Here is a 12,626-nt window from a genome sequence, read left to right as displayed (position 1 = left end):
GCGACATCATGACCTGAGCCGAAGTCGGACGGACGCCTAACCGACTGAGCCACCCAGGCGCCCCCCTAGCATCTGGTTTCAACCCACCCCTCCAACATCAGTTTCCACATTCTCTCATACGGTGCCCTCAGATCTGCCTACCCGCCTTTCGGCCCAAATCCGAGGTCCCCGCTCTCTCAACACACGCCTGCTGAATGCCTACCGTGGACCAGGCAGTGGGCCAGGCACTGAGACTATAGGAATACCTACGACAGTCTGCTCAAGGTGAGCTCGTGGTCATAGGGCCAAATAAGCCCACCGACACAACACAAATGTGGCAAGTAATCTAGGATTAACAGACACAGAGCACTTAACCATGAGCCAGACACTATTTTAAGCACTTTCCAGGCTCATTTAATCCTTTCACTAACCCGATGAGGTAAGTGCAACTATCACCAGTCCCATTTTATAGGTGAGGGAACTGAAGCTTAGCAGGTAAAACTTACTCGAAATCACCCTGAGAGACAAACGTCCATGGACATGGGGCGTCCCCGGCAGGGAGGCTGGGGTGGGCGGTGAGGCCGGCAGGGCCATCAGTGGTGACCGCAGTACTGGACAGAGCCCAGTACGAGGAGGGCCAGTGCCCAGCACCCGCCCTCCACTTCCCAAAGAGACACCCCAGAAGTGGGTGCTTCCCACCTGGAAGAGAGAGAGAGGCTCCACGAAGGAGGGAGAAGCTGAAAGGGAATCTGAAAAATCCAAAACTTCCCAGTAAAAATGGAAGGAGCAAGGGCAACCCGAGGGAAAGGAATGATGTGAGAAAAGGCAAGGGAAGCAAAACCGGGCAGGCGCGGGGGATAATTTGTAAAGAAGTCTGACTGGCCTAAGGTTTCTCTCCCCTTGTTTCTTTCTTGAAAATGTATACCTCTGCTTTTAACGGTTTCATATTCTGCCCCTATCAGTAACGTTTGATTTGAAGAAAATGTTCCACTGCGATAAAAAAAAAAAATTTTTTTTTAGCTAGCTCGTGGCAGGGCCGAGCATAGACCACAGGTGGCTGTGCTGCTGGTGAGCCGTCCACGACACTGTCACAGCCCCCGCGGTATGACGGGGGGGACAGCGGAGAGAAGGCGGGCTGCTACAGACACTGGCCGCCAAACGGGTCGGGCCTCAGGGCCCGAAGCTGCAAAACGAGGGGTCTCGGGGTCCCTCTCAGGAGCATAGGCCGATGACCGGGACGTAACCAGAAACATTCGGGGCCTCCGCGGTGGAGGTCTCCCCTCCTGCTGGGGAAGCTGTGGGGCTCTTTCTGCTCAAAGTCATGAGTTGTTTGTTGGTTTTTTTCCTGCTTGGCTTGTTTTGACATGAGGAAGAGGCTAATCCTCCTGGCAAACTTGGGTAATACAACAAGGCAGCAGTCCCCTCCCTGAAGCAACAGGGGCAGCCGGCTCCAACAGGGAGAGACCGGATCCAGGAGTCTGACTGGTCAACAAATGACCTCCCTGTTCTGGCCTCTGGTGGCTCCCACAGGTCCCACTGGGGCTGTCTTCTCTGAAGAGTCACCAGCTCTGCAGGCACATGTGTTTTGATTTCTGCCTCCACCTGGTATTAGCTAGCCGACCTGATCTCAGGAAAGATACTGTACGTCTCCGTGACTCGGTTTCCTCGTCCGTCAAACGACAATTATCCCACAGAGTCACCTTAAGGTTTAAACAAGTTAATGAACAGGAAACACTTAGGACAGGGCTTGGGACACGGTAAAGACTCGATACATTTAGCTCTTACTATTTTTTGTGTGTCTGTAGGTAAGACTCCCTGAAACCTAGGCTCCGAGGTGCCGGGTGAGACTAGATGGGCCCTACGCTAAGAGAACCCGACGTGGGCTGGAGTAGACACGGTACCAGATGACACAGGCACGAGCCTAAAGGGATCCAAAGCCTCCTTGAGGGTCCTGGTTTCCTTTCCAGCATTTCAGAGAGAGCTGGAGGCAGGCAGTGTGATGTTTCTTGCTCGTCAGCTCGCTCAGGAAAACCCTGGGACTCAGAAGCAGGCAAGGACGTTAGCACGCCCGCCCCACATTCCCTGCCGTGGTTCCTGCACTGGGGGGCGGCATCTGACTGGTTCCCTGCACGGAGGATTCACGGTCCACATGCTTCATTTATACCCTGTGGGGATGCTCCGGGCGTTTTCCTTGAGATAAATAGCTTCCAGGCAGCACGGATTTGGGGGGCGAAGAGGGGGGGCAGTTATCTGGGTATTATCTTTAAAAGCCATTTCTGAATATTTCCTTAAGATCTAGGGCCAACCCTGTGGGTGTACATAAGAATTCACCAAACTGCTTTTTCAGAAGGGGTACGTATGAGAGTACAGACTTCTGCCTGGCCCTGGGGCAGTGCGTGGGCAGCCTGGCATTTTCTAGAGGCTTCTGAGAGTGAGATGGTGGCAGACGTACCATTCACTTTCTCGGCCTTCAGTCCAACATCTCTTCAGGTTCTGCGGGAAGGAAAGTCTTGAAGACTCAGGTAAATCTAGAACGGTCCGGGCTCAACTCCTCCTTTTTAGACCACAGCCTTTCTGTCTTTCTAGCCCAGCATCGAGCACCAGGTGTGCCTCTCAGCTGGGGCCCGGCGAATACGGGTTACACAGAATGAGGGCTCTGATTCTCTACCACACAACTCAGAAATAGCCACACTCGTTTTGAGCCAGCTGTGTCTGTCAGATGCAACCGAATCTTCATAACCACCAGGGCCGGTGATAGAATATTCTACTATACTTACAGGGCAACGGGGTTGTCCTGGGGATTCTCTGGTGTCCAGTAACTATAAATAAGACTGCTGAGTTACTTCAGATGTAGATTACTCAGGCTTCCCAATCACCATCTCTCAATCAACTTTAAAAGGGAGAAGATGGGGCGCCTGGGTGGCTCAGTCGGTGAAGTGTCCGACTTCGGCTCAGGTCACGATCTCACGGTCCGTGAGTTCGAGCCCCGTTTCGGGCTCTGGGCTGATGGCCCAGAGCCTGGAGCCTGCTTCTGATTCTGTGTCTCCCTCTCTCTCTGCCCCTCCCCCATTCATGCTCTGTCTCTCTCTGTCTCAAAAATAAATCAACATTAAAAAATAAAATAAAATAAATAAAAGGGAGAAGATAATGGATGTGCCAACCATCTTTCCCATGTTCCCCTGCAAATCCTCTGCCTCACTGGTCTGGTCTCCTTATCATCCCCATGCACACCCACATTCTGTCCCCCAAGCTCTTTTCCCTCACTGCTTCCTCCACTCGGGTGCCCTGCTCTCTCCTCTTTACAGCACAGAGCCCCCAACCACACTCCAAGGCCACAGGCAAGTTCAAGAATGATCTGTGTTCCCTCAATCTTTCTCTACCGCTGCTTCACCTGTTGCCAGGGCTGGTGCCTCAGCACTTAATAGCTCTGGCTATCTCAGGTGTGTTTCCCCTGATCGCACATTCTGGCCGGTACCACCACCAACACTCTACGGATTTCTTTCCGAAGTGATGTCAGGCAGAGCTGAGCTCAAGTGTTGGTTTCATCACTGTGGGCCGATTCCAGCATTCCTTCCTCATACCTCATCCTCTTGACTTGGATGTTACTTAGTACCCCCTTCTTAAAACTGCTATCTTGTTTTTAAGTACATGCCACTACCCTGAGACCCCCTTTCCTGCATCTTTCTTGGCTTTGCTCCCACCTGTCCGGAGGCCAGGCCCCTGCTCCTGTGGCTCAGGCCCTGTGCCCTGGGAGTAACTTCGCTACTGGCTTCATCGCTCCCTTCCCCTTTATTTATTTATTTTTAATTTTTTTTTTTTTTTTTTTTTTTTTTTTTTGAGAGAGAGAGTGTAGACAAGCAGGGGAGGGGCAGAGAGGGGGGCGGGGAGAGAGAATCTTAAGCAGGCTCCACACTCAGCAGGGGGCCCAATGCAGGGCACAGTCTCACAACCCGTGAGATTATGACCTGAGCCAAAATCAAGAGTCTGATGCTTAACCAACTGAGCCACCCAGCCGCCCCCCACCCCGGTCCCCACCACCTCCCTGTCCCCTTCCATTTAGACCTGAGTTATCATAGGACACCTGCTGGACAGTCTACTTGAATATCCACTGTCACTTCATGTTCAACATAACTAAAATTCATTCAATAATTCTCTGTTGAGTGCCTACAAAGCCAGGACTCAGTCTGGTCATTGATCAGCAAACCATGTAAAAGTTCGTGCCCGAAGTATCCACTGATGAATGCATGAATAGTTAAAATGGAGTATATCCACACAAGAGAACATTATTCAGCTTCTAAAAGGAAGGAAATTCTGGTGTGTGCTACAACACGAATAGACCTGAAGACATCACGTCAACTGAAAAACGCCAGTCCCAAAAAGGACAACGCTGGAGAATTCCACTTATCCGAGATGCCTAGCGTGGTCAGAGCCATGGTGGCTGCCAGGGCTGGGTAGAGGGGGAAAGGGGAGGTAGTGTTAATGGGTGCAGGGTTTCAGCTTCGCAGGGTGAACACAGCTCCGGAGATGGACGGCAGCGATGGCTGCTCAACACCATGAATGTACTTAATGCCCTGAGCTGTACGCTTAACGATGGTGAAGATGGTTAAGTCACAAGACGTTATTTGTCACAAGAAAAAAAAAAAAGTCCTCGTCCTCCTCGCACCCCTCTGTAAATTGCACTTCAGTAAAAACAGAAAAGACCCTACCCTCGTGGAACTTACGTTCTGGAGTCAAGATGGCGATCGTCACGCGCGCAGCTTCCCTCCCCAAATTCTGCCACTTGTGCCGCCCCTCCAGGTTTGTCCTGCAGGCGCTTGACCCCCCCCTTCTTCCCCATATGCCATCATCCTTCTTTAAGGCTCTCGCCTTTCCGTCCTCCCGGTATCACAGTTTCCACCACATGTTAATGTTTGAGGACGGCATGAGGAAACAGAGAAACTCTGTAGTGCCTGGTTCCAATGCAGGCTCTACCACCGGCTCCAAATAACCTCACATTTTTAAGCTTTAATTTCCTCGCCCGCTAAATAAAGAGTTTGACAACACATTCACGAAGGCTGCTGCTGGCTCCAGCACAGGAGAAGTCTCTGGTTCACCCTGCCCCGAGGTCTGGTGTATTCCTCGCAGGCATTCTGCAGCCTGAGAAGAAAGGCCTCATTCAGGAGGGGAACCCAGCCCGGGAGATGACTCCCTCCAAGCGCTCCCTGGCTCTCTTTCCTGCCAGCCTGAACTTTTACTGCTTACAACCTTGTGACTTTGGATTACCTGACCTTGCGTCCTGTCAGCCCTGCACTGCTGCTGGGACCTCTTCTGACCTCACTGCCTGTAACTGGGACAGCCTCGCCTGCTGACACTGGACCCTGCTTCTGTGTCCACACACCGGGCTGCCCTGTGGCCGCACAACCAGGGCGCTGCTGGCCAGGCTCTCGATTCTCCCTGGACCGTCACCATAGCCCCCCGTGATGTGTCTGCCTCGGCCCTGGTCCCCGCGGTGTTCTCTGAGTTCATCTCTTCTGCTAAGCAGAGGCTGCAGTCTGTCTGTGATTGAGTCATTCACTCCACAAATGCCCACTGTGATGTCTACACCACAACAGGCACCACTCCAGGCAAGACATACAGCAGGATGGAACACAACTTCTCAGGCCGACATATCCAGTGCCAGGACAAACTTCCCCACTCAATGAAGACTTCGACTCACCACTGTCGAATTCTTTCACTCGGCGGGTATTTACTGAGCACTTACTATGTGCCAGGCACTCTTCCAGGCATGCTAATAACACACTGATTTTTGGAAGTGCAGCCTTCTATGTAGTACAACGGTTATGGAGCATGAGCTCTGCAACCAGAGTCTTATTTATGTGACCTTCGTTAATTACAAAAACAAAAACAAAACAAAACAAAAAAAAACCTCTCTGGGCCTCAGTTTCCCCACTAAAAAATGAGGAGTAATAATAGTAACTAACTGATAAGCATGTCTGAGAAATAAATGAGATAGTCTATGTAAAATGCTTAGAATGGCATATGGCACATGGCAAGCACTTGGATATTACAATTTGTATTTTTATGGGGCCCCAAAGGTGCCAGCACCTCGGTATGCCAAGAATTTCAAGAGTCCCTGTCCCACCCTACACGACCAATATTCCAACAGTGCCTTTCTAGGTCAGTAGTGACAGAATGAAGCTGCAAGCTGAGCATCACTAACAAAGAATAAAAGATCCACGTACAAAGTACTATCTATAATCCCAATGTTTTCATATGGGTTAACCTTGGGGATATCACTAAAGATATGGACACCAAAAGCTACTGAAGGGAGAAGACAGCTGCAATACAAATATCCAACAACATATGAAGAGCTTCCTACAAACCAATGAGAAAAAGACAGGCAACCCAATAGGAAAAGGGCAAAAGACCTGAACAGGCCCTTCTCAAGAGGATATCCAAATGGCCAGTATCATGAAAATGCAAATTCAGAGCAGAGTACAATACTACTTCACGCCCACCAGGCTGAGTGCAATGGAAAAGGAAGATAATACCAGATATTGACAGAGACATAGAGCAGCCAGAACTTGCCTATGTTGCCAGTGGGAGTACAATTGTTACAACTGCGTTGGCACAATCTACTAAAACTATGATCCAGCGGTTCGTCTCCAGGGTCTACGCCCACGCTGTCCAAACATCATCAGCCACATAATGATACTAAATTGTGGTCTATCAATAAAATGGAATACTACACAGCCAGCAGGATGGAAAGCAGCAATAGCATACAACATGGATGAATGTCACAAACAAAGTGACGGGTGAAAGAAGCCAGACACAAAAGAGAATGTCCACGTCTGTAAAGTTGAAAAGCAGACCAAACTAATCTGTCATTTTAGTAGTCAAAATAGCATGTACCCTTGGAAGGGAGCTGGAAAGAAGCACAAGGAGTTTTTGGGGAGAGGAGGGAGGTGTCTAGTAATATTCTATTTCTTTGCTTGGCCTGCATGTTGGTTATAGGCTATAAACACTTTGTGCTAAAATCTTAGGATCTGTTCACCTTTCTGAATGTATATGTCATGCAAAAATAGACAAAAAAACAGTTCATGAGAAAGACTAAAAAACAAAAACCCTAAGAAAAATGGCTTGTTTCCCCAGCATCAATAGATTTTTGTGTCTACTATCCACTCATGAAATATGAAAGACACACATACATTTCTGATCGCGTTCTTATTGCCTTTTAGTAAATGGTAGAGGTTACTCTACAAAACTTTGAAGGCATATAAAATTGACATGTTTTTAAAACTCCAAATTAAGTTATCAAGTTTTATGTTCTATGAGACAGAGTTTGAGAATGTATTTGGGTTTTACGGATACATGTTGAAAAATGGAGTAATTTTTATGAGGAATAAGATTTTTTTAATAAGACAGAAGGGGTAGGGGCCGGGGGGTGGGGGTGGGGGTGGGGGGGGGAAGGGAGTGAAAATCGAGAAGACTGGGGAGACAATACAGCTCCAGATAGGCAACCCAGGGCTTAAATTTCCAGGGGCTACCGGACAACTGAAGTCGGTCTGGGCCTAGAAGCCAGCTAGTCCAAGCAGAAGCCAAGGGCCCAAAGACAAGCACAGGATCAGGACGCAAGATGCTAGCCACGATGGAAGGCGGCTCAGTTATGCTGGTAGCTGACTACAAGCTACCAAGAAGTTATGAAAGGGGTGATCGGTGATCGGCACTTCCTGACCCAGTGCAGGAAATACTGGCTGGGTGTGGGCAGCCTTGGGTACATAAGGAAGTGACTTCAGCTGATCATGGAATAAGAGGATGTGACCCTGGGTGTGCTCAGACCTGTGGCTGGGATGAGCAATCCGGGCTTACCCGGAGGTTCTTTCTCGACAGGGTGGGACTTTCTAAATATACACACATGCATTTGCTCATTGCATTCAGATGTTTACCATCACTGACCGGGACTTTGGAGGCTTTTGGTTTCGACTGCCCTGGCTGCCTACTAAACTAGCAGTAATCTAGAACCTAGTTCCCGAGCCCACAGTTATCACCTTAGTCCTGTATCTGAGAATAAGGGAAGCAGTGAACCTGAATTCCAAGAACATCAGGATCTGCCATATAATCCATCTCCCAGGGATTTCCACCAACCGAGAGAGACCGCAAACTCCAAGTTAAAACAGAAAACAGGTAACCCCAACATCATTTGTATTTACTCCCTTTGGAAGAATTACCTTCCTAACTGTTTGGCTTGGGGTCATCTAAAAATATATTGGTCTCACTAGAACACATGGAAATTGAGAGCGCGTGTCAGAGCACAGAGAACACTGAGTGACCTGGGAGCGAGGGTGCCAAATGCATCCAGGGAAGTATCTGTCCATCTTCCCCCGGCTTCTGCCCTGCCACCACACTCCCCGCCTCTTCTCTTACCCACCCCCCACCACCCCAAAACTATAAAAGCTCCATTCACACCTTTGCTCTCTGACATCACAGCTATAGAGTCAGTACCGAAGTCACATGAGAAGAACCTTGAGGCTTGTCCTGAAACGTAAAAAGCCAGCGTATTCCAGAATCCACGCACAGCCATCCTCCCTCCAGGTCCTCATTTGGGAAGACATCGCATTTCCTGGCCTGTCCTGGCCTTAAAGCAGCCTTGCTGGCTGCAGGAGAAGGGTGCTGGCAGACGAGCAATGTGCTCGGCAGCTGAGGCTATCTAGCAACAGGTTGGGACATTTTATCTGGGAAGCAACATCATGTTCTCCAAGGCCAGAAGCATGTTTCCTGCGTTTAAGAGGACTTAGCAAGCACAACTCCGATCTGCAAGGCAGGCTAGACCCTGTCCTTCCACAGGAGGTTTGCTTGGAAGGGCTTCTCTGCTGCACTGAAAGTTCATCTCAAAGATATCAGCATCGAAACATGCCAACACCATAGCTGATTTAGGTGCACCAGGGACATAACTGCATCATGCTGCCTATAAGACTGACCTAGGGTACATGAGCGCTTTAATGGTGGGATTCTATGAGAATCTGTACCATAGAAGGTTTAAGCAACTCCCTGGAAACCTCCTGAACACAATGCATATAAGAATTCTTCATATACAGGAATATATATGAACACATGAGAGTATGTAACTGTAAATGCTAAGGGGAGGGGGAATGGACCTGGAGGACAAAGGGAGAAGGTGGTGGCCAGACAGCTCTTGGTCTCGTCATTTCCAACAGAAGCACAGATCTGGAAGAAATGGCCTCTAAGGGCCTATAAGACTGTCCCCCGGATACCAGGGTTTCTCAGCCTCAGCAGTATTGACATTCTGGACTGGATAATTCTTTGTGGTGGGGAGGACTGCCCTCAACATTTAGCAGTATCCCTGGCCTCTCTCCACTAGACCCCAATAACATACCTCCTTCTCCTCCGTCGTGACAACCAAACATGTCCCTAGACTTGGCCAAAAGTCCCCTGGGGAAATGCCCCTGGTTGAGAACCGATGCTTTAGGCTAACAAATCATGTCACGCAGACAAGACCCCAGCCCTGGCCAAAGTGTAACTGTCCACTTTGGAAAGGGCTGGGAAAATGTAGCCTTGTCATTAATCAAAGCCAGGGCACTGAGGCAACAGCGGTTCTCCCAGGCAAGCTGCCACCATGAGATCTGAGAAGTGGAAGAAGGAGATCCAGGAGGGGAAGATAACCTGTCACCGGCAGACCCCCACTCTCCAATTCCATGAAACCCACCTCCTTCCAGAAATGGGCCCCAACAGGGCAGAAAATGAGGCACCCAAAGAAATCCCCAACTATTAACGAGCCTTTCAGCCCACCCACGGTCACTCCACATCGTGATTCACTTTAAGTGGAGACAGTGGGCCTCTCAGACCCTTAAAACCTTGTTCAACTGACCACGTGAATGAACTCTTTGCTCCATTCCACAACCTTGACCAAAAGGTATCCTAACATGCCAGATGCCCTGCCCTAAGAGAAATCCACCAAAGTTCATGTCTGCCCTCCAGGGCCTTGGGAATCAAGGTTGCCAAGAGGCATGGAAGAATTTTCAGGCCACGGCTAACGTACTCAAGTGAGAATTCCAGACACGTGAGGGAAGGACGAAGGAGCCAGATCCCCAGGGGCAGCGGGGGTGGAGCCAAGCCTCCTGGGGGCAGAGTCAGGGAGATCCTGCAGGACAGGCTGACAAGCTTCCGGGCTCTAGACACGGGAAGATCCTGTATAACCACAGACTTGCCCAAGCAGAGACGACGCTGGCTGCGTTGCTGACTATAAATCTGGTCCACTCGGGCTGCGTTTGGCTCACTACAGGCCAGCCCCCCACCAGCTACACTTTTGCTAAATTTAGTGCTGTTCCCAGCCACCCAAACGACTCCGTTCCTCGTGTCCATTTCAGGTTCACCCGGGGACAGGCGGAGAGGAGCGGGACTCGTCGAGAAGAGATCTGCCCTCAAGTGACCCTCGCCCTTCCCCGCTGAAGTCAGGGGCCCATGGGAGCAGAAGACGTGAGAAACCACAGTTGAAGATCTCCAGGGCTCTGACAGTGTCTCTGCCCCAAGACGGCCCTCCGAGAGAAGAGGCACCCCTCCAGGAGAACACCCCTCCCTCTGCCCACTCCAGCCCACCTAGGTGGGGTCCCAGATGCCGTGGGCTGCGACGGGTCCTGCTCCCTCAGAAGACATGCTGGAGTCACTCTCTCAAGAACCATGGGTGAGCTTCAGACAGGCCTGGAGGGAAGGCCCCCCTGTCTTGGAGATAAAAAATGGATTCAATCAAACATTCAAGGCCCCCCCTCCAAAAAATTCAGAGGTTAACATAATGGTTTCTAAACCTGGTGGCACATTGGAATCACCTGGGAAGCTTCAAAAAGTACTGATGCCCGAGCCCCCCCTCACCCAGAGACTGATGTCATTGGCCTAGGGTGTAATGTAATTGGCCCGGGCTTTGGAAATTTTAAAAGATCCCCCGGCGATTCCAATGTTCAGACAAGTTCAGGAACCAGCGGGTTAAGAGTACAGGTTTCTGCCTTCAGGCTGCCCTGGGGGGACTCCTGACCTAACCATTTCCTTGCCACATGACGTGGCAAGTTATTCAACCTTTCTATGCCTTAGTGCCATCCGCTGTAAAATGCACGTAATAATACGTTAACACCTACGTCAGAGTGTTACTGGGCAGACTTAATGAGAACATCCACGGAAAAGCATACAGAACAGTGGTATGCAATAAATGCTCAATAAATGCTAGGAATCATTCTTCTCGTTGTTATAATGATAAAGAGGGGGAGAAAAGAGAGGAAACCCTAGAGCTGTCTCAATGTTATCCAAAGAATAAGGGTGCCTAGGCCCCAAACTGGGGCTGTTTCCAGAACTGGGGGGCTCCACAGGCACCTGCCCTTTGGAAGAGGACCACCCAGTCCCCTGGCCTATTCTCGCTGCTCCTACCTACCTTCAATGTCCTCTCCTCTCCCATCCTTCTTAATCTCCCCACTCAGGGCCCAGCTCTGCCCACCCTGGTGTTCTCTCCCTGCTCAGGTCTCCAAAAATACATCCCCCATGCCGTTTACTTTGGAACTCAATAATCTGTTCCCCTGAACAGCTTCCAGCCAAGTAAGTATCTGCCTGGCAGACGAACGAACATTTTGATATATACTAGTCTGGTCTCCTCCAAAAGACAATGAGCAATTTGGGGGAAGCTCCAATTCTCATGCTTCTGTGTGTTCCCAACGGCACCTAGCACCACCCTGGGCACACGACTCTTGATTAATAAATATTTGTGGAATGGAAACACAGGTAGAGCCAGCAGAACTAATTGCACATCCAGGCTGAGTAGCCAGGAGAAGCAAGGTCAGCACCCAAACCCCATGGAATTCTGGGCTTTCCACTCTATCATTACAAGGATATACCACTACAGCATTCCATCCCAAGAGAACCCACCCGCTCACCCCCAGGGCCTGTGTGAGTGCTGACGGCAAAAGGGATATTGGGAAAACAGCTCTGTTTCCCAAAGACCCTGCTTCCCTGGCCTTTGACAAGTGAGTCTATATGTCTGGTTATTCCTGACATGAAGTCATCAACCCCCTGATTCCTGAAACACAACAACAGCCAGGCAAAGCCCAGCTCTGCCCCATGGGAGTCTAGAGCAGCTGGCCACCCAACAGGCAGTAAGCCTCTTACAGATTAAAGGTCCTAATTTAAACCTCTATTTGAGGTACGACAAGTGGGTCAGCACTCCGCAGGCCGGTTGGCACAGCTGGTGGAAGGAGAGGCAGCTAGAATCCAGGAAAGACTCCTCTCCTTTGGAGGAAAGATGGAGGCAGAGAATCAACAAATCCAAGTGAAATCACTGAGCTGGGCTGGCTCATTCCACTGTGCCAGAATCTCCCCCAGATCGTGTGAACTCTAACATCCCCACCCAATGAACCATAGGGCAGAACAGCATTTTCAGATGGCCTTCTCCCTGCCCTAACCTTGGTGTGGACATAGCTAAGAAAGTCAAGAGACAGAGAAGAGGCAGGGGGCTGAATACGCTGCACTCCAGGGAATGATACCTGGTGAAACAGAGGCGGGGTGACCTCTGCTCCCATCCCCTGGTGAGGTTTCCCTGCCCCTCCCACCCCACCCCGCGGCAGGAAACACTGGGCACAGGAGAGTGGGGGCAGGGGTGGCGAGCAGCCACAGAC

Source organism: Neofelis nebulosa, chromosome 15, assembly GCF_028018385.1.
Source record: "Neofelis nebulosa isolate mNeoNeb1 chromosome 15, mNeoNeb1.pri, whole genome shotgun sequence".
NCBI lineage: Eukaryota > Metazoa > Chordata > Mammalia > Carnivora > Felidae > Neofelis > Neofelis nebulosa.
This window is presented reverse-complemented; position numbering follows the sequence as displayed.